Below are 27016 nucleotides of genomic sequence, written 5' to 3'. Positions count from 1 at the left end.
TGGAGCCTCATTTTAGACAGAAATCTAAAAGGTTTGGTTCCCCAATGTACTGACCCACAGTAGATAAAAAGAGTAGATCAGAAGAGACATTTGGGTCTGCTAGGAAGACCTCTGGAGACAGATACAATTTGATGAAACGTTGACAACAGTGATGGCTGTCAACAAAGCGGATATAAAAACTACTGAAATTGACACAAGGCGTTGGATGAAAAAGTAGAGTCTGGGGCGCCTTAGCATACAGGCAAGAAACTCTGTGCACATAAATAGACGCCAGAGGCACCACCGGGGGAGAGCACAGGACGATAACTGATCACGGCTGGTAGAGCCTCATGAGGTGGTCAACCCCCTTAGTGGCCAAAGGATCAATGTATTGTTTGGGGACCTTAAAAATGCCCATTTCCTAAAATATTTACTCTTGTGGAATAGTTTCTTTCACAGCCATGTGTGACAATAGAGGCGGTCCTGTGTTGATAAGCACTTCTTTTGTAAGGACAATAAGAAATCAAAGGGGCTATAAGATCTCTCCTTCTAAGGTACTCAGTATTCTGCTCATACTGGGGAACCACTGTCTTTGTTTAGTGCCCTTTGTGTCAGGGTGATATGCACGTGTGTGTACACGTGTGTGTTTGCCCTCTATACATTTCTCTGTTTTTTCCCTCTAAAAAAAACACAAAAAACAAAAAAACCCACATTGGTATTTTTCCCTTTTTTGGTGCTCTGGGAATGAAGGACCTGTTTTTCCTCTCAGGTGAAAGCATCTCTAAGTTTTTCTGCCCTATTTTTGTCTTTGCTCTACTTTAAAATTAGTGATATAACCGAAAAAACAATGCTGATCTGCCTGCTGTTATTAGAAAAAATTAGAGGTATTCCACACTTGTCTCCATATCGGCATCATGGGCAGTAAACCTGCATTAGTCATTGAACACTGACAATCTCATTGTTTTGTTCATTTTGATGCCTGAGCTTGATGAAGTGGCTTTTGATTCCTAAGGGGTGAGGGAAGTGACAGGAAGAGGCAGCCTTGTAGATGAAAGCCCTTTCAAGCAAAAGAATGCTGACTGGTGAGGAAGAAAAAAAAAAAAGCAACCAGTTTGAGATTTTTTTAAACATATTTTGCCGAGGAGGCAGTGTGATGCAAATGGCATGCCAGAGCATAAACGTGTACACTTTTTCCAGAGACGTTTACTTCTAATACTCACCACAGATGGTCTCTAATCAAGAACAGTCAGCCAGCCCCTGCTGGTGAGTACACTACTTCCTTTTGGAGCAGAAGATTTCTTTGTAAGGCAGGCCCCAAATCATAAACATCTGAAAGAACCTGCAGCCCCAGGAGCTGCTGCCACCACCTTCGTGATGACCCTCCCAGTCCCCCAAGGCCCTGGCCCTGTAAGTGCTGTCTTTGCAATTCCGGCTACAGTTCATGCTTCTGAAAGACCCAGCAGCACTCCTGCACCATGGCCCGTTCTCACAGACGTGCCCATGCTGGGTGAGCTGTGTTTGGTGGGCCTAAGTTAAGCAGGCAACACATTTTCTAGGAGGTCGAGGTTCTGGAGAATTACCCACAGATGACTCACAAGATGGGTTCTTACAACTATTATAAAAAGCATTGACAGGAGAGGAAATGATACAAGTGAACTTATTTACAAAACAGAAATAGACTCACAGACATAGAAAATAAACTTATGGTTACCAAAGGGGAAAGGGGGAGGTATAAATTAGGAGTTTGGGATTAGCGTATACACACCACTGTATAGAAAATAGATCACCAACAAGGTCTTAACTGTATAGCATAGGGAACTATACTCAATATCTTGTAATAATCTATAAGGGAAAAGAATCTGAAAATGAATATATATATGTATGTGTGTGTGTGTGTGTGTATATATATATATATATATATATATATATATATATATATACTTGTATATGTATAGCTGAATCACTTTGCTGTACACCTGAAACTAATGCAACATTGTAAATCAACTACACTTGAATAAAAAAAGAGAGGAAAATGCTCCAAGAAGGAAATAAGTTAGAAAATAAAAAGGAAAACGAACGAGGCAGGTTTGTTGAACCCAGAAGACAGAAAGTTTACTAACTGAATCTTTATTCCAGTCCACCAAGGGAGTTCATTCTTCTTCATTACAGCAAAAGAACTTGTGTGCAAGACCAGGATTAGGGTGAGGAGAGTGAGGCAAGGTTGCGAAAACATAGCATTAAATCCTGTCTTTTTTTAAGACTTTTTTTTTTCAGAGCAGTTTAAGGTTTACAACAAAATTGAGAGAGGTACAGAGATTTCCCAAATACCCCCTGCCCCACACATGCAGAGCCTCCCCCATTATCAACACCACTCACCAAAATCGTATACTTTTTTAACCAAGGGTAAACCTACATTAACACATCATAATCACCCAAAGTCCATAGTTTACTCTTGCTGATGTACATTCTATGGGTCTGGACAAAAGTAAAATGATATATATCAATTGTTATACCATCATACAGAGTAGTTTCACAGACCTAAAAATCCTTTGTGCTCTGCCTATTCATCTCTCCCCACCTGCCACGCCTAGCAACCACTGATCTTTTTATTGTCTTCACAGTTTTGCCTTTTCCAGAATATCGTACAGTTGGAATCATACAGCATGTAGCCTTTTCAGATTGCCTTCTTTTCCTTGTTAATATGCATTTAAGGCTCCTCCATGTCTTTTCATGGCTTGATAGCTAATTTCTTTTAGGCACTGAATGATACTCCATTGTCTGGATGTACAACAGTTTATTTATCCATTCACTCACCTTGGTTACTTAGAGGTTTTAACAATGATGAGTAAAGCTGCTATAAATATTCATGTGCAAATTTCTGTGTGGGCATAAGTACGCAGCTTATTTGCATACATACCAAGAAGCATCACTGCTGAATCTTATGGTAAGACTATGTTCAGTTTTGTAAGAAACTGCCAAACCATCTTCCCAAGTGGCTGTTCCATTTTGCATTCCCACCAGAAATGAATGAGAGTTCCTGTTGCTCCACATCCTCACCAGCATTTGATGTTGTCAGCATTCCGGATTTTGACCATTTCTAATAGGTGTGTAGTGGTATCTCATTGTTATTTCAACTTTGCATTTCTCTGATGGAATATGATGTGAAGCATCTTTCGTCTGCTTATTTGCCATCTGTACATCTTCTTTGGTGAAATATCTGTTAAAGTCTTTGGTCCATTTTTTAATCAGGTTGGTTGCTTTCTTACTGTTGTATATTTTGAATAACAGCCCTTTATCAGATATGTCTTCTGCAAATATTTCCTCCCAATATGTGGTTTGTTGTCTAATTCTCTTGACACTGTCTTTTTTTTTATTGGAGTATAACTACTTTACAATATTGGGTTAGTTTCTGCTGTACAATGAAGCGAATCAGCTATATGTATACATATATCCCCTCCCTCTTGGACCTCCCTCCCCCCACATCCCACCCTTCTAGGTCATCACAGAGCACTTGCAGAGCAGAAGTTTTTAATTTTATTGAATGCCAACTTATCAATTATTTCTTTCATAAATATTTCATAAGTTATTTCTTTGGTGTTGTATCTAAAAAGGCACTGCCATACCCATCTAGATTTTCTCCTGTTATCTTCTAGGAGTTTTACGGTTTTGTGTTTTACATTTCGGTCTATGATCCATTTTGAGTTAATTTTTGTGATGGCTATAAGGTCTGTGTCTAAATTATTTTTTTTCTATATGAATGTCCAATCATGTTTTTTTAAAAAAGTTGGTATTTTGTTCATCATGCTTTTTTGCATATGTTTTTACTTCTCAAATATTAAATTAGAATATTATTTATCTTGATTACTGAGTTTTTTGATGACTTCTTAAATTTTGCACTGAGGTAAGTGCCCTATTCTTATCCTGTCTCTGGCTTGAGTGAAAAGAATTATCCATTATTATAAAGTCCTACCATGTACTAATACCGGGTAGGAAAAAGAACATTAGTCTTTGAGTAAGAGGCCCAGGTTTGTGACTTTCGGCAAGTCATAACTATCTGAGCTCCCATTTCCTCACGGGCAAAATGGAGATAGAACATTGCAAAGATTAAACAAGGCCAAATGAGATAACGGGTCTGAAAGTGTTTTGAAAATGTAAAGCAGTATACATTAAAGGGTTATCATGGTGCTGTACCTTCTGTGATATTGTGTGTGTGTGAACAAAACACAAGAACACTTGATAAAGCAGTGACAAAATCAGCCAATTCCATTTTTTTCCAAGGTAGTAGAAATATTTGCATGCTCTGAGACTATTTAGAGCTTTCTCACCTATGTTTGGTGCAAAGGGTTTAAAAGTTGGAGGGAACTTTTCACCAAGAAGTCAGAAGTCAGGGAGCAAGGCAGGATGACCTGTCTGCTGGAGAGAACAATTAGATGAGAAGCAGGGTGATGAGTTTCGGAGGGGGGTTGGAGAGGTCTCCTGAGACACAGCATTGTCGGTAGTAAAACTGGGAAAGTCCGGGACAAACTGGGAGACAAATTAGTCATTCTAAAAGCATGATGCAGTCATTGGAAAGAACTTGGACTAGGAATTGTATACCAAACATCCCTCTCTTAGCTGAGATATCTGCTGATGTTGACTTTGGGCAAGTCACTTAACCATTGATCCCTGGCTCCTAACAGTACAAAATTGGGGAGTTGGACCTGTATCTACCTAAACAGCACATATATTAAGCATGTGCTATAGTTCGGATCTGTGAGAAATGCTCCACAGGCCTTACTTCATTGAATCCTCCCCAAAACTCCATGATATAAGTATTATTATTATTCCCCACTGACTGATGAGAACACGAGAATTAAGAGAGGTCAGGATTCAAGTCACATCGAGTGAGTCAGCCTATCATAGCCATGATGAGCATGGCCTCTTGAGCCAGGGCTCAATTCCCAGCCCCGCGCAGGCTGGTTGTGTTACCCTGGGCAAGTCCCTTAACCTCTGGGCCTCAGCAATATGGGGGTTTCTTATAAGGTCATTTGCAAGTGCTTCAAACAGTACCAGGCACAAGTTAAAGGCTATACAAGTGTTTGTTAAATAAATAAAACGAGGCACCCATGCTCTTAAACACTACAGATCTTTTCCAGGTCTTACAAGGCTATCATTTTATGAATGGCCATGTCCCCTTATTTGCTCTCCTCTGTACAAAGGTGGAAAACTGCTAAATGCAGAGCATTTTTGCTATAATGAAGGGCTAATAGTCTGACCTCGTTCGCAAACCACATTCTCAAAGAAAACACTGCCGATTCTCATGGAGTGTCTGTGTGATTGAGTATCTTTGAATTCACTTCTGGGCATCTTTAAAAAAGAAAAGAAATCAGCACAACATTTGTGTTGCGCCTGGACAGTAAATCCACAGGCCTTTGCCAGTTTGTAAGTCATTTGGAACCTTTAACATCACTTAAGTTTAGAGCTTCTTTGTTGTGATTATCTGAGAAGAAGCTTTTAGCTCTTCAACCACCAAGAAAAAATTATCATCTTTCATCTTTCCATGACTCATTTGGAGGCATTTTTTTCCACTATGTTTCCCACCATTGTTTAACTGTAACATCTAGGATAAAGGATTTGATTTTTATTTCTGATATTCTTGCAGAATTACCAGGTATCCTGTGAAATTAGCTGCTGGGCTAATTTGAATTTGCTAGTTTCTGTGTATTATATACCAATATGTCGCAATGCATTCGATAATTTTACTGAGTATTTACTCTGTACTCGGCACATTTATTTAGTAACTTTCTTTGGAACAGTCAAAGCAGTTTCCAGGATAAGCCCAGTCTATCAGTAGGATCACCTCCCAAGACTCCTTGCCAGCTACAATCAGACATAGGCACAAGGCAGATCTCTTTATTCTGCTTAGGAGAAGTCTCTACTTCCATCTCTAACTGGCATACCAACCTGAATTGCAGTGGTTTATCCAGATGTATGTGCAGTTTTAAAGACTGCTGCTGTTAGAAGTTTTTCTTCCTAGGGGTGGGTGGGTCATACCTTTCCCTTGCTGTAGGAGGAAGAGTGACGACCCCTCACTCCTCCGGCTCCGTGGCCCAGCCTAGTTTCAGCGATAGTAGCTGACAATGTAATACTCATTCAGCAGCTGATTATAATTAAAAATATCAGAATAATTAAAGTCCTCAGCTTGACAAGCAGAGCCATAACTTTGCCTTCAGACATTCCTCTCTAATTAGTTAATTAATCCTAATGCAAATTATAAGCAATAATTAGTCAGCCAAGCTTGACATAAAAGTCTGCTGACTTACAGCTAAAAGGCTTTCTGGTTGCCGGTTTGTAGTTTCTAAAGGTGTCTTTTGTCCACTCATGGTTTCTGTATCCAGCCTACTTCGAACTTTCTGCCGACACATAGATACTCAAAACAATTTGAGTTGGAGAAAACCACAGCTATAAAAACCTGTATTACCACAGGCATTTTTCAGTTTGACATAATAAATTGCATGCTAGGTATCTGTACTGAATATCAATATGGGGTATATCCTATTCAGGAAAAAAAATAGAATGAGAAGGTGGAGAGGAGGAGGGGACATTTTGACCCAAAGCCTGGTCTGTGATCTGTTTCACATTCGTTCTCACGAGATCACTGGTGTGCTTTTTAGCATGTGCCAAGAAGTCGAATCATAATGAAGCATATCCGAAATTTGATATCCCTGTAATAGAAAAGCTAATATTTGATCCAGATTTTCAGTGAGTTTAACCAGATCCGGAATCTCTTAAGTGAGATAATTTGAATTATCTCTTGATAAATCTAAACCTGAATACTGTATTGACTACACATCTCAGCTACTAAAGAACAAAATTTCCCTCCCTCTAAAACTGGGAGAGGTACAAAGGCATGATCTTACAGAACACTGGGTCAATAATTTCTGGACACCTCAGAAAAACAAATACTCTACCACCAGTCATCCCAAATCGTGACTGTCCAGTGGCCAGAGGAGTCTGTGCTATGGACTAGAAGGCAGCCCCTGAGAAAATGAAGTCAGAGTAACAACAAAGCTAGAGCTAAATCAACACGGAAAAATATCCCTCAAATGCTATCTTTGGCCATAATTCCATGACTTGGAAAGAATATTTTAGGGACTTCCCTGGCGGTCCCTTGGTTAGGACTCTGTTCTTCCAGTGCAAGGGGCACAGGTTCAATCCCTGGGCGGGGAACTAAGATCCTGCAAGCTGCGCAGCAAAGCCAAAACAAAAAAAAAGGAAGAATATTGTAGTATATTGATTGCAAAGATGGCCTGAATTGTTTCTTTCCCTGTATCTATGCCTCTTGCAATGTGATTCTGTAGCTCTTCCCACTAAAAGGTTAAATTCATTTCTCCACTGCCTGAATTTGGGCTTGTCTCGTGACACGATTTGCCCTGAAGAATGAGGTGGAAGTGACAGGGTGACAGTTACAAGTCTAGGCCTCAAGACGTCTTACATAGCTCTGCTTGCTCTCTTGAAACCCTGCCTCTCCCATGAGATAAGCTAAGGCAAGCCTGCTGATGGATACAAGAGAGTATGGAATGGAGACAAATCATCCCCCCTGGGGCCATCTTAGACCAGCTGACTCCTTAGCTGACGGCAGACAAATGAGAAAGCCTAACAAAGATCAACCAAGCCAACCCAGACTACAGAATCATCCAACTAACCTATAAACTCAGGAGCTAAATAAATCATATTCAGCATAGGCAACTAAGTTTGGGGTGTGTTGTCCCACAGCAATAGCTAACTGACACAAATAAACATAAAACAACTTAGTCCAGGTACCCTAAAGGAGCAGCAGAAAGGGCACTAAGCTTCCCATATGCATAAAATCTCCAGATGCTCCTTTATGTGTTGATAAATATTCAGTTCTCCTCTTGCTTACTGGGGGAAAAGAAAAGGAAATATTCATCTTTGAAAAAGAGACTATTTTCATCTCTTTCTTATTTGAGCATTCTCTCCTATAACTTCTCTAGTTTCTTCCCTTCAGCCTAAAAAATTATTCAAGGCTCTCTCAGCCTAAATAGAACTCTTCCCGTATCCTATCTCAATGCACCACCCCGCAACTAAAAACATAACTTTTTTCTCCCATAACTGATAAACTTTTAAAGAAAGAATCCATACCCACTCTTCACCTTCCTCAACTTCCTTTTGCCTTCCAAGCCACTATAATCTGGCTCCTACTGCTACCACTCTACTGAAACTACTTTCAATAGGGTTATAAATGACTATCTAACTGTTAAATCCAAAGACAATTCTCCTGTCCAATCCTTCTCTTAATATAAATTTTTACTAAAGTCTGATATATAAATGTATGTATATATATATATATATATATATATATATATATATACACACACACACACATATTTTATACATACATAAAATCTAGACTAATCTAATCTTCCAGTCTCAACCCCAAATCCTTTTAGCCATGTAAGGTGACATTTTCACAGATTCCAGATACTTTGGGGGAGTCATTATTCTATTACACCATGTAACCATTACCCAAATCTCAAACATTACCAGAAAGACCTCTCCTGTCCCCTTCCAGTCACACCTAACCACCAAGGATAACCACTATCCTAATTTCTAATACCATAGATTGGATTTATCCATAATGCTTACTTTTATTACAATAGCATATTCCAATGCATGACTATACCACAACTTATTTAACCATTCTACTGCTGATGAGCATCTGAATCATTTCCAGTTCTTGGCTATTACAAATAGTGTTGCTATTAACATCCAAACATGTCTTTTGGATCCCACAAAAATACACTTCTTTTTCATCATTAGTCGATAGAGTTTCCCAAAGTGTGTGTATCAACATTCAAGCTGTTCCCCCACCTTTCTAGCACTTGGCATTGTTTGCCCTTTCACTGTCCATCATTTTGATCACTCTAGTATTTGATACTTTAGATTTCTAGAAAACCTTTCCTCCTTTGGCTTCTAGAACCTCACTCTCTCCTAAGACTCAACACCTCTCTGAATATTGCTTCTCACTTTGCATTGCTGGATCCTCCTCTCCTGTACACCACCACCCACCTTTAATTTTTCCCTTTATTTCAGCCACCTCCCTTAATCACTTTTCAACATTATTGTCCAGTTTCCATAATGGGGTAATACAAGGTCCTTCACAACTTTTAAAAAAATTCTTGCTCCAACCCATCTGGAGCAAAAGATGGCTGCCCATCAACACTGTATTTGTGCTCTTCATGCTATACACACACTAAAATATATTTCCAAGCCTCCTTGCAGTTAAAAGCATTTGACTGAGTCACAGACAGTGGAATGTGAGAAGAAGTGATGTCTGAAATTTTCAAGCCTAACAAGCCTAATTTTCAAGCCCTTCCAAATCCCCCATGCTCCATCCTCTGTTTTCTTTCTCCTGTTAGAAAATCTTAGATGCCATTTGTTGCAGATGGTGGTGTCAAAAGATGGAAGGGGGCTGATTCACAAGATTGGAATCAGTGCTTGAAGGAGAACCACCTGACATGCATTGGATATGATAGGAATGAGAAAGATGCTTGCATAGTGTTGAGCCACTGGGATTTGAGAGTTGTTATAGTGGTAAACCTCGTGACAAATACAGAAATTGGTAGCTTGAAGTGAGATGCTGCAAAAATGAATATCTCAAATATATAAGACAAAGAAACAGATATAGATATGATATAGATAGATATAGATATGATATAGATAGATATAGATATGATCTATATTGTGCAGTAGTAACTATTTGGTAAAACTGCCACATGACAGCAGCACTCAGACAGCACATTTCAATAACTGTCTCAGCTGTAGCTGAGAGCTGCCTCATATTTTGTCCAAGGTCATGCCCCTTTCCAGAGGTATCCAAATCCAATAACTGGTCAACCTAGGGTATAATGGTCCAGCATCCTCATCCTACCTTTGGGCAATTCTGCAGGGCCACCTGCAGTTTCATCATGGGATTGGCTGAGGAGTGTGCTTTCTTCCTTTCCCTTCTACGTGTGGGTAACTTCCTGCATGGTAATCCCTGTCTTAGAGTCTGCTTCCTGGAGAGCTAGCCTGTGACAGATACTATATTCCAATTAACTCATCCCTTCTGCTCCATTTTATATTAAATAAAGTTGATGTTTGGATAATTTGCCTGTATGGTTCTTAGATCATCATATCATGACCAGATGTCTGGAGGTTAGATGTGAAGATCAATGCAGTAACTGATGGGACTTCGGACTGGAGGGAGTAAGTGGATACCTGATGACCAGAAGGGCATGATGTGGCAGAGAACAACAATATCCATCCAGATCTATGCTTCTATGGAGAGGGTAGTAAAGGTTCCCAAAGGAATTTGACCAATTCTAAAGTCTCTTGAGAGATCGTTTTGATGTTACCACAATATTTACTTAAAAAGCTAACTTTTCTCTTGTGGTAACACCTATAAGCACTTCCTTAATCAATAAATCAATAAATTCAGTAAGTCAATAATTTAACTGTTGCTTGTCTGCATGTTTTTATTGTTGCTTTTGCAGAACTAAGGGCTAGAGGGACAGGTGCCCAGTAACTTCCCCTACTTGCCCAGGGAAGTAGTCACAGATGAGGGAAGGGAAGTCCAGGCCTTTTCATTTCAAAGAGAGCATCTGACTGTGAAAGTGATGGTCCCTCCCTCCAAAAACAGAAGAACGGAAAATGTGCACCTTACATCTGTGTGGCCATAATGACCACCGAAGCCCAGATTTGAAGTGAGAGAAATCAGTCCATTAAGAATCTCTATCTTCAGGTCAGATGACATTCCCTCTAGTACAAATTCACAGTTTGTTAAAAAATTAACCACCCCTTAGAGTTTCCTGCTTCCCACTTTTCCCTCCAGCGTGCATTTATTCTTATCACCCTCCTCATCCACTAGTATTCATTAAATGGCCACATTTGCATGGCACTGTACCTGCGATTTTCCACTTCTCTCCAAGGATGATTTCCTGGTTTAGAAGTTTTAATGGCTGCTCCTTTGAAAATGTCTGAAGAGGGTTTTGACTGTAATTCCTTTTCTCCTAGCTCTTATTTAATAGGTACCAATGCCTATCTTTTGCCTGGGGTATTGGGCTAGGGAGAGGAAGATTCATTAACCATGGTGAGTTATGGACTTCAATGCCCTGGCTACTTCATTTCTCATATCCAAGTAGATCATTTCCTACCTGGCCCTCCTGAGCCCAAGGATGCTTATATTATAAGTAGCCTTAATCTGCTTCATTAGAACATTTTTTTTAACTTTACAAGAATGATACCACCAATATTACCATATTACTTCTGGTGGTGTGCATTGCAGTATAATCTTATATTCATACTAGCTGGCAGTATTAGTAGTGATTTAGTTGTGGTTGTAAGAGTAGGAAAACTATACAAATTTAAAGCTTGGAGATATTGAAATTAATCTCCTTTTCAGATATAGAAAACTAGATCCAAGGAGGTAAAGTGCCTTGCCTAAGGTTACACACTAGTGACTAGTGCCCGAAAAAGTCAAATCTTACATCTCCAGACTCATAGCCTTGTATGCTCCCACACTTCACCCTTCTGAGTATTAAAGCAGATTGGTTCTGACAGCAAGAAAGGGTCCAAGGTATTTTGGAGACAGAAATAGATAGTGGCACCACCCATGGTTGTTATATAGCATACTATAAAAAAGAGCATGTGTGGTTGGTCCACCCTGGGTACATTTCATTGGACAATTCTCCCTCTTTATGTTTCAATGAATAGTCTTACTTGGGCTTATGCCTTGGAGTATTAGCAGATTTCTCCCTATGAGACCAGCCATATCTCTTCCTCAGGGATGAGTGTCTCACTATCCCCACTGTATTCTAAAGCTTTCAGCACCAACTAAACTATTCTTAAGAAGCAGGGTTGTACCTGTATCTGTGAAAAATAGTAACTGCCTTGATTCCAGGACTTCTGCTTAGATCTGGCCCTGCTGATAACTATAGAATAGGTGAAGTTTATTTTTTACCTCTTCTCTGGAGCACTGGTTCCCAATGAGAATGATTTTGCTCCCTTTTCCCAAGGGGTATTTGGCAACATCTGGAGACATTTTCTGTTGTCCCAGTTGAGGGGTGTTATTGGTATCTAATGGGTAAAGGTAAGAATGCTGCTAAATATCCTACAGCGCACAGGACAGCTCCTCCAGCAAAGAGCTATTATGTCTAAATGTCAATGTGTTCAGGCTGAAGACCCTACCTTAGAGAATTCTCACCCCTCCAAGAACCCCTGACATTGTGAAGCCAATGGCCCATCGCTCTTTGGGAACTAGACTTCTAGATCTCCTCTATTAGTAGAGGACTTTAGAAGTCCGTAGAGGACTTTAGAAGTCCACAGAGGAAAAGAGCTCTGGAGTAGAAGTGAGGTTTCCTGGCTTCATAAACTTCCAATTATATGGTCATCTACAAAATAGGAGTAATAATTTCTTCTTACTTCATTGGACTGGTATAAAAATAATAAAGTAAAATAGTGTCTATTAAAGTGCATCATAAATTCTAAGGTGCTACACAAATGCCTGGCATTGTCATGGTAAGTAGTAATGAACAACAGAGGGATGGGTTTCTAATCACAGAATTTCAGATACCATGACAGCAGGTGCTTCTGGTTTAGACGCTTGTCCACCATCCCTCTCATTCCACAACGGAGGTGGCAAATTCTTCACCAATGTTCAATACCAGTTCCGTCTTTACTGTTTTTAAATCCTCTGTGGTACATGAAAAAGTGCTCTCAGTGCTAATCAGACAGTAGACACTTAATAAAGTATTGACACATAAGTTATACCACACAGCTCCATATATAGCTAGGAGGACAAAGACTTTTCCACCTCCTCTAATTCATAAAAATTCACATTTAATGGACCTCTCCATAGTTTCTTTTCCTGTCATCACAACAGAAATTGTTTCATGAGCCCAACAGAGTTTTTTTACTGGGGTCAATTTGATTTAGCACTTATTATCCTACCAGATACCAGACCTAGGGACTAAAGATGTAAACAGTAACAAAGGCTAGCATCTCAGCCCTGTGTCAGTCACTGCAGGGGCACCTCATCACCTTCTCTCTTACACTCTCAGAAGCCTGTGAAGTAGGCATTGATTCCCATTCGATAAATGAGGCAACTGTGATTTACAGCATTTATGTGATTTATCTAAGACTTCAGCTCATAAGCATAAGTACCAGAACTGAGATTCAAACTCTTGTCTATATCTGGTGGAAGATACCATGTTCTTCTCCCCAGATCCAGAGAGCTTCCTTTACTTCTGGGCATGTGCTGGAAACACTTCAAAATGCCTGCATCCCCAGGCACTGTCACGGGGGTCAGAAAATGTCTGTACTATGGAGTGGGGTGACAATGGTCATTATACCCAACACCAACTCCAGCCAGCACACACTGATGGTGTGAATGAATAACAGAAATGCCTAAGTCCTTCTCTTCTCTCAACTGCTTAAATTTTGTTCACAAAATGAGAATGGGTTCAGCAGCCATCCATGGATTTTTTTAGTGCAAGTTGTCCCAAACAGTGAGGTGATGAGGACTAGATTTGTGACTCTGAGGACTGGTGTTTCAATGCTAAATGAAGGAAGCCCAATTCAAACAAGTCTTTGTTATTTCCTACCCACTGAACTCAATTCAATTACATTCAGTGAGTACGTACTCAGCAACAACTGTGTGCCTTGTGCTGTGGGAGACAACAATGGAGGGACACGATGACCGCCCTCAAGAAGTTCCCTGTACTGCGAGGGGGATAAGAGCTAATGAGAGTGTAAGAAAAACCATCTGATACCCACCTACTAAACTTCACAGGATCTAGTTTATTCATCAGTGCATACTCTCCTTCTCTGACAGACTCATGTATTCAGTGAGCGTGGAGGTGCTGCAGGGTACCATACCCCACCCTCAAAGCACCCCCAATTTAATGGGCACCAGTGTACAATATGGACGAGTAAAAGAGGGGAAGAGACTGGTGCTGGCAGGTGTGATCAGGGAGTTTCAAGGAGGTGATGGAGTTGACTTAGGATAGAACCTGAAGTACGAGGATCATTTATAGTGTCTTTTAGGAATGTGTTTTGGGGCAGAATCTGGTGAGGTTCTATCCAACAATTAATAATCAGCTACTATATTGCCATGGGCTACAGGTATTTATATAAAGACATCCTTGTGTGACTTCTCTGAGACAATAATCTAAAAATAGTAACCTGGTGACACAGTTTCAATCAAAAGTGGGGGGAAACAATTAAAATTGAAAAAGTAATCTCACATACCTTTGATGCATGAAAATATCTCCCTCTAGTAAAAGTAGAAGCTACTCTATCACATGGACGTAAGAATGTATCCCTTAAGCATCCAAAAACATATGCCTTAAGAGAAATACTTAATCCTGTTGACAAAAGAAACTCGATGTGCAAAGGAGAGGAAGATATTCTGCATGCTTTCCCTCATTTTACATGCATGGCAACATATCCTTTTCTATCTTTAATCTAAATCATCATGAAAAATTAGTTCTGTAAGTGCTTTAAAAATTCCAAAAAGCACACTGAAAATATGAAAAGAAAGTATGCCAAGAAAAATATGGACACTTTCCCCAAATATAAGACTCAATATGTAATTATATCAAATACAAAATAAAATATTTGCACTCTGTGAATTGTCTACATAATTTTGGTTTAGATAATAAGTTGGTAAAATTTGCAGCCTTGAAGTACCCTAGGACCATGAACTCTCACTTTTATCTAGCTATTAATGAGAAATTTTAGTGGTCTGCTTTCAAAGACCAGTAATTAAATAATAAAACTAAATGGCTCACTGAGAGGCATTACCATGTACATAATGTTACACAATGTAGCTTCAGTAGGTTTATAGTTCATTACAAATACCAGAGGTCATTTTAACATATGTATTAGTCAACTTTGCTGCAGTAAGAAACAACTCCAAATCTCAGTGGTTTAGAACAAAAACACTTATTTCTGGTTTTTCTTATGAATCAGAGGCTGAAGTTTATCTGCAGTAGCTCTACTACATATGTTTTCTGGTTGAAGAAGTGGCTCTTATTTGAGACATGCCTTCTTGTGGCAGCAGGAAAAGCACAGAAATAGCAGAAACATGAGATGCCTCTAGAAACTTCCACTTGGGTCTGGCGTTCTGTTACTTCTCACATTCCAATGGCCCAACAAATTATTTGGCCAACTGACAATGAGGTAAGGAAGTAAACTCTGACGACAAGAAGACTTTTTATGGCAATAAGCAGGGAAGGGATCGAAAAGTTAGAAAAGTAATACAATCTACCAAAATAAATATATGTATTTGGTGATTCAGCAATCTTTTAAAATTCTAAAACATGTTATTATTGATTTTGCTATAGTTAATTGGAAAACTATTATATCATCTCCTGGATAAATGAATAGGCTTGTGTGTTCAAAGTATGGTAGAGGAAATGAAGGAGAAATAGTAGAGAGAAAATAAGAGATATATACATAAAATCCTTGTGTTGTAGACCTACAACTTGGCTCACCGAAGTTACCTTTAATGAGTGGCTTGATAATTCGATTTTCTTGATTTTAGTCACCAGAACAGGAGAAAAACTGTCCATAGTGGAGTCTAAGATTTTCAACCTTGCTAATGTTCTAGTCACATGACATTGAAAAGAAACAGTCATTTAAATATAGTCTTTAAATGTTTAATAAATGCTCGGGTTTGTATTGGCAAATACATACAAACTTCCCAATCTCCATATTTCATGGGCTTTTTCCTCTTATGGCTATTCACGGGCAATTTAGATCTGCAAGTTTTAACCATTTAACTTCCTGAGAAAGGAAATTGAAACAACAAGAGCAAATGTGTCCCCCAACTCACGTATGAATGTAGTTATTTCAGGTTAATTATTATCAAGAACTGTGCAAGCCTAAGAATGTGATTAAACATTAGCCTGTGAGATATTTAACAGTGGGGTTCTACAATAAAAACAGAATATTGTTCTTTCTAGGTTTTTTTTTTCTAAATGGTCCCAAACTACACATGCGAATGAAGCTAATGTCTAAATAATTAAATGATGTCATTATTATTCAGTGCAGGAATACACTTGAGAATCAAATTGAATCAGTTTTTTTCCCCTTGTGGCACAATAAAAATTCATGTTCAACCTTACTTAATATATTCCTTGGTTAAAAGAAAAATCAGTCTGTATACTCATTGGCTTCTAAGAAAGAGAATTAGACCTATGTAACTGAAGGAAGAGAGCAGTGAGGGGAAAAAAAACAATAGCCCTGGGCTAAATGTGAATAGGCTAAGAACCGCACCTCTGTACATTTGTCCTAAACTCCTTTCTCATTCCCATCCCTTAGGCATCCAATGCCCTCCATCCCTGTTGCACCTCACTCCCTAAAACTGGTCTGCTCAGGAGAACATAATCCATGTACTACCTCTCCCAGAAGTATTTGTATTTTCACTCATCCTCCACTGTGCACTGAAAAGCTCCATTCCCTTTAACATTCATAAAACACTAAGTTTCAGGTTTAGTTCAAAGCATATTCCATGTATAAACTCTTTCGATATTCACAACAACTCTGAGATAGATACTCTTATTATTCTGATTTTACAAATGAAGAAACTAAGTCACTGGTGAGTGGATGGGTCAGTCTCCCAAGATGAACCCAGGCATTCTGACCTGAGAACCCGTGTTCTTACTACTAGAGCTACAGGGGAGGGAAATTCTTACACCCCCAATGGTGCCTCCAAATCCTTCCATTATGATTTGGTTGAACAATTTCTAAATGTCATCTTACAGCAGTAAAACCCACAGAAAGATATGATGGACTTTTTAAACAGAATCCATGAACACCCACTGGGAGAACACTGCCCAGACAAGGGAAAGGGATATAGGTTTAGGAAGAAGTTATCACACACCCTCTGTCCAAGGACCATTGAATCTCTCTAATCTGTTATCCCATGGCTGACACTAAACAGATTATTTGACCAGGTTCTCCAATACTTCTCCATTAATTTTGTTTTATTTGCTTTGATACCAAATATCCATCCATGATTGTGAGATAAAGCAAATCCTGAAAGGACCTGTTACAAACCCTCTCTTTGAGGCTTTCTTATTTGCTGCTACCAAGACTAATTATGGTAGGAAATCAGCATAGATATACAGGTTTAAGCCTTAGGATTTTAAAATAAGAAAGGCCAGCTAAAAATTTACTAAAAAAATTGGAGAAAAAAATTTTTGAATCTGTTTAAAAATAAATGTAAGCTTGTTAATAAAATAGATGTAAAATATGAATATAAAATATCAATCAAAAGGTTGAAGTTTCTAGAATACTGTGAGTTAAGTTATTAAGACCATCCCTTGGCCCCCTCCCCCAAAGAAACAACTAAATATTATGATAAAAAGGAATAATGTATTTTCATCATATTAAAACAAAAGATGGACAATTTATAGAGAATTAACAGGCCAAAATCTAAGTAAAACCTTTTACTCAAAGAATTATATGAAGCCACTTTTGTCTTGAGGCATTTGCTGAATTTAGCAGACTCTGGCCTCCAAGTCTGTCTGGGAACACAAGATACTCAAAAGCCAGGATCTGCCCATGGTGGGGAAACTAAATAAAAGATTCTCCCACTCACAGGCTTGGGACTTCACAAGGCTATCCCCTCAGCATAAGGATGAACCAGAAGCAAAACTCTCTTAGCTTCCCACCCCTTGGTAAAGTTGTCTTATCTCTCTTTGGGAGAGAGCGGTCAGGTCTATGAGTGGTGACATGCTTGCCTTCAGTAGGAGTTGCAATACAAAATCTCATATACCTCCTCTCATTAAAAAAAAAGGAAAACCTCATGTCATGAAAGTAGTTTATTAGGCACCTGACAGAAGATAATGGAAACTCTCCTTGGAGGATTATAACTCTTAACCTTAGTGCTGAAAGAATTTTCATGAATAATATTATAAGATAAATGAGACACAAATAATAAAAATAACAAAGCATACCAATAAGGCAGAATGAGCAAGAAATAGCAGTAGTGAGAGAAAACAGAAATAGGACCATCAAAACATTGAATATTGGAATTACTGAAATGAGATATTGGGATTATCAAAGATTATAAATAACTGTGTTGACTATGTTTAAAGAAATAAAAGATAAGCTTAAAATATCAAGTGGGAATCAATAGCTAGTTTTTAAAAATATATCAGATGTGAAAAAAATGAAAATAAAAAATAAAACAACTAAAATTTAAAACTGAAAAATGAGTTTAACCACAGAATAGACATAACTGAAGAGAAAATTAGGTAACTGAAAGTTAGGAGACATGGAGAATGTATGGAATGAAATGGTCTGACACACATTTAATTGGCATCTCAGAAGGAGCTGAGAAACAACATGTGGCAGAGGCAGTATCTGAAGAGATAATGGAGAGAATTCCCCAAATATAACAATAGAGAACAACCCATAGATTCAGGAAGCATGGGGTATCTGCAGCAGGATAAATAAAATAAATCCGCGCCTATACACATCATAAAACTGCCAAACACACAAAAAGTTAAAGACAAAGTATTAAAATCATTTAACAACAACCAAAAAAAAAAAATAGATTACTTTAAAAGGGATGACAGACTGACAACTGTCTTTAAAGTGAAAAATGGTTACAGAAGTCAGTGAAAGGACAGTCTTAGTGTGCTTAATGTAATAACTGTCAACTCCAAATCCTATACCTACCAAAAATATCTCTTAAGAAAGAGAAAGACTTAAAGATATTTTAAGTCTATTCTGTTTCAGATACCTCTGCCCCCCCCAAAAAATGTTCTAATATGTCACAACTTGAAACCAGCCCAACTGTAGCCTAGTTATTTAAAGCAGAAAGGAGCTTGGAGATGAATTAGGATAATGACCTAGAAGGTACTGAGGAGGAAGCCTTCTGTGAATAGAGAAGGGTCCGCCTAATATAGAAGCACAATACCCAAGATTTATAGGAACTGCAAATCTCCATCCGGGCCAGCAGTTAGACCTCTGAGATCAGGGTAGTCAGCCAAAGAAATGGAGACCAAAGAGTAAGTAGCAGGTTTCCAGTCACAGAAGTAAGATTTAGGATCAGGCATCCATTCTCTAGAAGCAGAACTAGAAAAAGGAAGTTAAAGTCTCTCTTTGGGAGGAGATTGGGGTATTCTTCAGATTATTGGGTCAGGAATTTAAGAATAGAAGCCTGGGATTTTCACTGTGGAGGTGGGTTATGATGACCTATAGATAAAAGAACCAGAGCCACTGCTAGAATTGGAGAAAGTCACATCCTTTGACCTACAGTCAAGTTTATGCCTCAGGAATCATTCTTTCAATCGCTAAAATCAGCAAAACTCAAAATGGCAAATGAGGGTCTCCATAGCAGCCCCAAGTGTACTTCTCTGAAAGAGTAACATGGAGCTTGAGATATAATTTTTGGTCGTTCAAGGGGTCAGACACCTGGCCAGTGCCAAGAAGAGGCTGAAGATACATCTGCAAGTATGTCTGGGGAGTGTGGGTATAAAAAGTAAGAAGAGAAATTGAGTTGGCTCTTCAGAATTTTCACATAACAGCCATCTTGATGGGCTATGTCCTTATTTAAGAAAATATATAAATGCAAAAGGAATTGGAAAAATACAAATAACAAATCTCACAAAACCTTAATGCTTGGAGTTATGCCCTGGTTCTAGTTAACTCATCACACATACACACATAGTAAGCTTATTGATATACCATTCTGGAAAGATATACCATTGTTTAATATTCCCAAGAAGACCATAACCAATACTGAGGTATAGCTGGAGAATGAGGTGACAACGAGTGCATTGAGTGACCTGTGAACAAGGACATCATAGAATAGAAATACACCAGACATAGGTCCTTGGAAGACCGGTTGGGAAAGGGTTCTAAGTAAGATTGAAGGCAACAAGGGAAAAAAATAAACAAAAAGAAACAAAGAATAAGACCATAGTGAAGTTATAAATATAAGCTAATTTGATATTCAGCTTAATAAGAATAATGAACATTAATATCATTGCTTATTTCTGTACAAATGCTGCTTTGCACATTTCAGAGGACAGTTTGATTTTATCATCTAGAACTAACTCTTTGGAGGTATACAACATGGCACAGATACTCTTCTGAGCCCTTTGGAGTAGTATCACCCACCAACTGGTTTAATGGAATAGATATCTCCAAATACAGCACAAAATGAACCTAATGAGAGAGTCATAGAATTCTTAATCCAGGTATTTTGGGCCATTCACAGAAAGAGTAGAAGTTGCATTAACCTGGTTTGGTGCTGTTGAGAGTTGGCTAGATGGAGGCGTGGGTGGAGGAACAGTCTCAATGATTGTTTAGCCTCATCAATAAAATGATTAAAAAGCCTCATCAATAAAAATTCAGAAAGAGAAGCTAAATTTCTAAAATGCATCCTTCACCAGCATCACAGAATCCCCCAGTACTCCTCGGGGGTCACAGAGCCCTGCTTGGGTCTTTCATTTTCAGTACTCACTAAAATAGAAAGCATTGTAATTTTAATCCTAACTAAACCTTTTTTCTTAGTAAATAAAACTAGGAATTTTAACTCTTACAAAATCTTCTATACAGGCAGGTTCCTATCTTTTCTGAATTTGTCTTCTGCCTATGGGCAGTGTCACTAAACTTCCTCCAAAACCAATGAAATGGAAATGGTTGAGAATTTGAATGCATTTAACGTATATTTTTATTTCTCAGAATTAGATTTCCATTAGCTTTGTTCTAGGAAAAAAGGAGATTTCAACACAAATTCACTTGCACACAAGGGTCCAAATGAATTTAAACCGCCACCTATAGGAGATCACTTACAAATACTGTGGTGCCCTGGGAGAGTTCGTTCATTGAGTATTTTTAAGAACCTTGTCTATTTAATTCATGGCCTATGTGGTTGCCTCTTCCTGACTCCAGAAGAAAATGTACCTTTCTCAGGAATGCAAATAGCAGCATATTTACTATAGGGTGGCTTCCTTTAAAGAGGAGAAAACCTCCCTTTTGCTTCTTCTTTCCAAGGACTGCATGCCTCATTTGTCCACCCAACATACCAAAACGTATTGTGTGAAGACAAATGGGCCCATATAGAGTGGCCTGTGCTTCCTGCCACAGGTTAATGGAGATCCACAGACCAACATGCGAAAGCAGATGATGAGGGCTCCCATTTTACAAAATATGCGACTCTTGGGGGGAAGAAATAGACCCTTAATAATATTTTAGGCAATCAAGAAGCATCACTTCCAACTAAACATGGAGCATGGAGTAGCAGTCAAGAGCATAGACTCTGAAGCCCAATGGGCTTCATCACCCTGAAGATAAGAGTTATTGGTCTGATTTTACAGATAAGGTAAGTTAGCTTACACCACAATCACATGAGGAGTCGGAAGTCAGACAGTTCATGAAAGTGGCATTAAAGAAGTTACCACTGTTTTGTTTTTGTTTTTTTTTAAGAAATTACCACTGTTAATAAAACTGCACAGAATGGGCTCTGTTATTTATGGATTTAACTCACAGGATTTGAATTTGGATTTGAAATCATCCATTAGATAAAATCTTATACAACATGAATGTAAGAGGCAATTCAATATTCATTTACTTTCTAAAATGAAAGGAGTACACTACAGAAATGGGTACCACATTTTCGAAAAAAAAAATTTTTGTCAAGAAGGCACAAGTGAAGTTTGAGTACTGAGGCTAGAATTCCTAGGACCCTCAAATCATTTATGAAGAAAAAAGAAAATTTGAAATCAAAATTATCTCAGAACATTCAAGATAAATAGCAAAATAAGGCACAATATAAGTACTACATGCATATTTGTCTAATGCAGATGTTGGTGGGCTTTTTCTTAAAAGGACTGATTGTAAATATTTTAGGCTTTGCAGACCATTAGGTCTCTGGTACAACTACTGAACTCTGTCCTTGTAGAGCTAAAGAAGCCACAGACAATATGTAAATGAAAAAGTGTGGCTATGTTCCAATAAAACTTTATTTACAAAGACAGGTAGCTGACCAGGTATGGTCTATCAACTGGAATCTGCTGATCCATGCCCTAATATATAATACACTTTTGATGCAATTAGTCAGTATATTATTCTTAACAATTGTTGGAATGACTGAAATGTGTTACTGCCAAAGGCAGTTTGGTTGTACTGACTTTTAAATGCATTACAAGGATCAGAACTTAGAAAATAATTTTCCAGTCTTACCATGTCAGTGCTACTTAAACACTTATGCTATTTAATGCCATACGTTATATGTTTCATTCGCATATAAAAAACTTCACATGGAAAAAATCCATTGAATGATTCAGGGTGGAAAAATCAACGATTGTAGTTTATCTCTAGAAAGATAATACTAAACCTCATCTATTTACATTTAGCCAGGGATATATAGCTTTATTGTTTACAGAACAAAGGCATACAGTCCAACTGACAATGAAGCTGTTTAAGTTTTCCTTTGGATGGGTTTATAGTTGGACTACATGAAGTTCATAGCAATAGAAAGACATAACAACCCAGAGGAGAGAAGAGATGCAGAAAAAAGTGACAGCCACTTTCTCTATAAATTAAGTCACCCAATAGTGCTAAAAGAAGGCAGGCTTTCCTAGGTAACAGAAGTACCAAGCGAAGTGTCACATAAATACAATGCATCCGTATTACTCTCATGAATCTGATATGAACACTATAATAGTATGGCCTTATGGCCAAGTGTATGTCTTAGTATAGAAAGACTTTTCTGGTGAGACAATATCTAGAAGGAGCACATTTTTTTGAATAGTTTCCAAATAATATTTATTTGGTGACTGTTTATGGATATCCAAATAATAAATTGGCTTGTATTTGCTATTATATTTTGCAATGGGCTTTGATATGTTTAAGTTCCCAAATTTGCTATACCTCTTCTACTAGTCACATAATTGCCTATGTGTGTGTGCATTTGTGAGTGTGGATTTCTTGTGACATTTCTTTGAACTCAGATATATCACAAAGTTTTATTATTTTATTTGTTTTTATCAAAGAGCAAATTTTCAGGTTTGTTAGCTGATTTTTTTTTCATTTCTATCTTAATGCAGATTGAGCTACTATTTTCCTAAATTTTTACTGAAGCATGTACTTTTTAAAAAAATTTTATTTTATATTGGAGCATAGTTGATTAACAATATTCTTTTTCAAGTTTTTATCCTATTTAGGTTATTACAGAATATTGAGCAGAGTTCCCTGTGCTATACAGTAGGTCATTGTTGGTCATCTGTCTTAAATATAGTAGTGTGTACATGAAGCATGTACTTTTAATATTTTGTTAACAACTTGATCAACCTATATTTGAAGATGAAAGAGAGAATTTCTAACACTGTTATGCCTATTAGAAAAATCCACAATATCCAGGAAATTATAGTCTCTTATGTTTACACCCATTTATCTTTCAACCCAGTATCTGTTGGTCCCACAAGTGAACAAAGATATTTATATGAATTTACAGACCCATTGTTAACGATATTTATATTATTACTAGCTGCAGTAGTACTGGAATGTTTTTGACCTCAGGTTAATTTGTATAATTTATAAGCAATTCACCCAAATACTTCAAAAGAAGTAGAAATCTCCTGGTCCTGCACTGGACTCTCCAATCCCTTGAGCCTTCTACTTTTTCCCTATCAGTCCCTGTACATCTCCACTTCTGCCCTAATAAACTGAATACTTGGACTATCACTTCAGCTACTCTGTCCCAGCTCTTCCCTACTATCTTGCCTCTTTTCCTTTCTGCCCATGTCTCTGCCAAAACCTCAACACTGAATCAAGCCTGTATTAGTTTCCTATTGCTGCTATAACAAATTACCACAAACTTAGCGGCTTAAAACAAATATACTCTCTTAAAGTTCTTGAGATCAAAAGTCCAAAGTCAGTTTCACTGGGCCAAAGTCAAGGCGTCAGCAGAACTAGTTCTTTCTAGAGGCTCTGAGGGAGAAATCTATTTCCTTGCCTGCTTCACCTCCTGATGGTTGCCTATATTCTTTGGTTCATGGCTCCTTTCCTTCATCTTCAAAGCACATCACTTGAACCTTTTTTTTCAGTGATCACATAAGGTTATCCTTTTGGTCAAATCTTCCTCAGTCTCCCATTTACAAGGACACTCTTGATTATATTTAGGGTCCACCATAATAATCAAGAATCTCCCCCTCTCAAAATCTTTAACTTAATCTCACCTGTAAAGTCCCTTTAGCCACATAATGTAATTTTCATATATTCCAGGGATTAGGATCTATTTATTTCAGAAAGGCATTATTATGTCTACTATACTTTATCTACTGACCCCTAAAGATTCATATCCATCCCATATGCAAAATATATTTGCCTCACCCTAACATTCACAAAAATCTCCACCCACTACAAAGCTCCATGCCCGCTTTCTCTTTGCCTATATAGGAGCTGCTGGAGGCAGCAAATGTGCAGAATGGGGCCACTAGATAGAGTGTTTCAAGTGGGTCTTGGGCCACTGGAGAGATCTCCTGCATTTCCCTGGTCAACTCTCTTTAGTTTCTTTATTATTATTGTTGTTAAGACTTTACTTTTTTAGCAAAATTGAGCAGAAAGTATATTGATTTCCCCTATACTCCCTACCCCCACACATCCATAGCCTCCCCCATTCTCAACAACCAGAGTGGTACATTTGTTACAACTGATAAATCTGCACTGACACATCATAATCACTCGAAGTCCATAGTTTACATTAGGGTTCACTCTTGGTGTTTCACATTTTATGGGTTTGGACAAATGTATAATGACATATATCCATCATTATAGTATCATACAGAGTATATTCACAATCCTAAAAATTCTATGTTTCACCTATTCATCTCTTTCCCCACCCTTCCCTGCCAGTCTGATAACCACTGATCTTCTTATCGTATGCATAGTCTTACGATTTCCAGAATGTCATATAGCTGCAATCATACAGTGTGATGATTGAACCCTTTTCAGATTGGCTTATTTAGCTTAGTAATATGCATTTAAGTTTCCTCTATGTCTTTTCATGGCTTTATAGCTCATTTCTTTTTAGCACTGAATAATATTCCAATGTCTGAATGTACCACAGTTTACCAGTCCATTCACCACAGAGAAGAATGTCATGGAATAAAAGAATATGTTCAGTTTTGTAAGAAATGGCCAAACTATCTTCCAAAGCGGTGTTGTCAGTGCAGTGTTCCAGATATTGGCCATTCTAATAAGTATTCAGTGGTATTTTTGTTTTAATTTGCATTTCCCTGATTACATGTGATATGAAGCATCTTCTCATATGTTTATTTGCCATTTGTACATCTTCTTTGGTGAGGTGTCTATTAAGTTCTTTAGCCAGTTTTTAATTGGGTTGTTTGTTTTCTTATTGTTAAGTTTTAAGAGTTATCATATTTTGGATAACAATCCTTTATCAGATGTGCCTTTTGCAAATATTTTCTCCCAGTCTGTAGTATACTTTCTAATTCTCTTGACATTGTCTTTCACAGAGCAAAAATTTTAAATTTTAATGAACTTGAGCTTATCAATTTTTTTCTTTCATGGATCATGCCTCTTACATCTAAAAAGTCATCATCACCAAACTCAAGGTCATCTAGATTTTCTCCTATATTATCTTCTAGGAGTTTTATGGGTCTGCATTTTACATTTAGGTCTGTATCCCTTTTGCATTAATTTTTAGAAGGGTGTAAGGTCTGTGTTTAGATCCATCTTCTGCTTTTGGATGTCCAGTTGTTCTAGCATTATTTATTGAAATGAATATCTTCGCTCCATTGTATTGCCTTTGCTTTACTGTCAGAGATCAGTGGACTACATTTATGTGGGTCTATTTCTGGTCCCTCTATTCTGTTCCATTGATCTATTTGTTTATTCTTTCATCAATACCATACTGTCTTGATTACTGCAGCTGTAGAGTAAGTCAAGTAGTCAGGTTGTGCCAGTTCTCCAACTTTGTTCTTCTCCTTCAATATTGTGTTGGCTATTCTTAGTTTTTTGCCTCTCTGTGTAAACTTTAGATCCATCTGTCAATATCCACAAAATAACTTCCTGGGATTTTGATTGGGATTGTACCGAATCTATAGATCAAGTTGGGAAGAATTGCTATCCTGATAATACTGAATCCTCCTGTCCATAAACTTGGAAAATCTCTCCTTTTACTTAAGGTTTTTTTTTTGATATCTTTCATCAGAGTTTTGTAGTTTTCCTCATATAAATCCTATACATATTTTTCTAGATTTATACCTAAGTATTTCATTTTGGGGGGTAATGTAATCTTACTAGTTTTTCACTATTTTATACCTTCTTTGTTTTCTTCACACTGGTCACCCTGCCAAAGCTTCCCTCAGCCTCTGTCTCCAAAGCCCTTACTGTAGTTACGAAAGCCTTTATTTTGGGAGTAAACTACTGCAAAACATTTTAACTGATTTCTCTGCTTCTGATAGTAATAATCATAACAATCAGGAGGCTGTTGAAGTGGTCCAGGCAACAACGATGAAGGGCTGAACTGAAGCCTTGGTAATAAGACAAAAAAGACAAATTTAAGGAATATTTAGGAGTAAGAACTGATACAAATTGCATGTGGAAAGAAAGTGGGGAGGTGGAAGTATACAGAAAGACTCCTCAATTTTTGGCTTGGGAATCTGGATGAAGACGATGTCCTTAATCAGGATCAGAAATAAGATGCAGGATGAGGTGTGTAAGGGGAGATGATGAATGAATGCATAAAGAGTTTGAGGACCCCATGGTACATCCAAGTGGTAACATCAACAAGAACTCAAGATAAAGATCTGAGATAGAGGGCTTCCCTGGTGGCACAGTGGTTGAGAATCTGTCTGCCAATGCAGGGGACACGGGTTCGAGCCCTGGTCTGGGAAGATCCCACATGCCGCGGAGCAACTGGGCCTGTGTGCCACAACTACTGAGCCCGCGAGCCTGGAGCCTGTGCTCCGCAACAAGAGAGGCCGTGATAGTGAGAGGCCCGCGCACC

The sequence above is a fragment of the Balaenoptera borealis genome, assembly GCF_965194805.1.
Source record: "Balaenoptera borealis genome assembly, chromosome: 12".
NCBI lineage: Eukaryota > Metazoa > Chordata > Mammalia > Artiodactyla > Balaenopteridae > Balaenoptera > Balaenoptera borealis.
The sequence above is the reverse complement of the archived record's forward strand: the minus strand, read 5'-3'. Positions refer to the sequence as shown.